Consider the following 2,350-nt stretch of genomic DNA (forward strand, 5'->3'; position numbering starts at 1 on the left):
GTTGGTAAAGAGAACCCTGCTTATTGTTAGCCTCAAAATTAAGGGGATGCACGGATGAATGTGTGATGACTGATTGGTGGCAGCAAGAACGGGAATGCGAATTGTTGTTGTTGTTGTTGTTAATTTACGTCACACTAGAGCTGCACAATGGGCTATTGGCGACGGTCTGGGAAACATCCCGGAGGATGATCCGAAGACGTGCCATCACAATTTTGATCCTCTGCGGAGGGGATGGCACCCCCGCTTCGGTAGCCCGACGACCTGCGCGCGAAGTCGAGCACTTTACGGTAGCACAGTTTAACGAGGACCAATACCGCACACCCTCGGTCCCTACGCAGACTGATCCAAGTGGTCACCCACCCGCACACTGACCGTAGCCAGTGATGCTTGACTTCGGTGATCTGCTGGGAACCGTGTCTTAACGATCAGTCCACTGCGGGACCCGGAATGCGAATTGCGAACAAGTCAATGCGATTCGCGCATGTTCGTCTGACATACTTTTTAAACATTCTCATGGTGAGTTCCCGTATGATGAGTTTTAGGCATGAAAACATTTTTCACCAATAAAGTTCTCATTCTCACTCGACGGCAATTTGAAGTGCGTAAACCACATTCAAAGAGAAAATGGCTCTTAACAAAAATAAATTATTCTATAAAGGGGCACTCTCACCGAATGTTTCTATCACAGTTGGGGAAATATAAGAATCTGAGTGGTGAGTTTTCAGTGGGAAAATATATGTACTAATCAGGTGCTCATATTTCCTCGAAGGAGTGGGAACCATGCTCATTGAAAATTATCCTTAACTAAATTTCCGATCACCTCCGATTGCCGTCGAGGAGGAATGAGGTGATGCTACGTCTTCCTGCAAAAAACTCACCAATAATGCTCTCCGTTTCTTTTTTTTCTGCCTTGATCGGTAGTACGTGAGCCCTAGTTAGTGAGAATAACCCTTTGAAACTCAGCCCAAAACATTCACAATCAAATAACTCATACTGCCTTTACACTCACATTTAATAGATTTCCGGACCGGACCGAGCTAGCTAAAAACTTAAAGTCGCAGCCTTAACTGCTCAGCCGTCATAAAAACATACAAAATTAATTAATTAGAATTTGTTCGACTGCTTTATGTTCTTTGTGGAGGTATTGTGGAGGTATTGATTGCAGTATTATTATTATTGGTATTCAATAATATTTCTAACATATATTTTGCTCAGTTATATTTTATTCGGAACAAGCGTCAAAACTTTCAGTTGTTAAGAGATTCTAAAAACGGATAATGGAAAACGGAGAGTTCAAAGCACAAGCAGCTTTGAACTACCCACTTCCAATGAGCACGCTCTTCGATGAATAGTAAATTGTAAACCATCTTGCCATTTTTGGATTGTTTGCTTCGCTGACAGACACTATATTCGACTGTTACTTGAGCGAAGGTGGTGCACAGTGCATGTAAGACAATCTATTTGACCTACTCCAATCAGTCCTCCTTTGATATCACATTGTGGTGCTTTGCGTCGTGCAGTCATGAATGCCATTTGTCTTATCTTTGTTCTTGATTATGTTATGCTAATACTATTAGCCGGCAATGTGTTAAGCTCCTGATCACGGTTCAGTGAAGCGGTCTTCAAACGTTTGTCGTATATTTTTAGAGGCTCAAGATGGAAAAATCAATCCTTATCCTAGGAGTCATGTTTGAGAAGGCTGAAAGATTAGCGTAGATTTGTCTACTTGTATATGTTTTGTGGACGAGGATTACTATTACTAGATTGCTGATACGAAACTAATTCCGCTAAATTCGATAACTCAACTCAAGGTTAGATTTAACTCTTTCTTTTCTAACGCTTAACATTAATGTCAATATCAGTGATTGCATTTTTCTTTACATTGTTTTAAAAATAACTCATTTTAAAAATTCCTAATAGTTTAATTTAAAAAAATAAATTATAATAATTCCTTCTCTCCTCTTTTCAATTTTGCTCGGAAATCAAATTGGTTAAAATGTTACTAATGCCCCTTTTTCAACGATAATGATTTATTTTAGAAAACATTTTTTCTTCATTTCAACATTGGTTTAAAAGCTTATTTTCTAAACAATCACTAAACTTTTTGATGGGAAATTGCTTTCGAATGAAGTACCATTTAAAATATTCGTTAGAATTTGAGGTAAGTGATTGCATTTTGACCTACTTATTGACATTTTCTTTCTTTTTTTTTCACTGACAAACTAGTTCATATTTTTTTACTAACTAGTTCATATTACTTCATTTAAGACAGAATCTAAAAAATGTAATTATTTTTTTTCGAGTATACCCTGTAATAAGGTAAAGACGCCGCTAAAGAAATAAAATCGCA

The sequence above is a fragment of the Parasteatoda tepidariorum genome, chromosome 8 (genome assembly GCF_982258835.1).
Source record: "Parasteatoda tepidariorum strain Cologne lab strain chromosome 8, Ptep-v5.0, whole genome shotgun sequence".
NCBI classification, from domain to species: domain Eukaryota; kingdom Metazoa; phylum Arthropoda; class Arachnida; order Araneae; family Theridiidae; genus Parasteatoda; species Parasteatoda tepidariorum.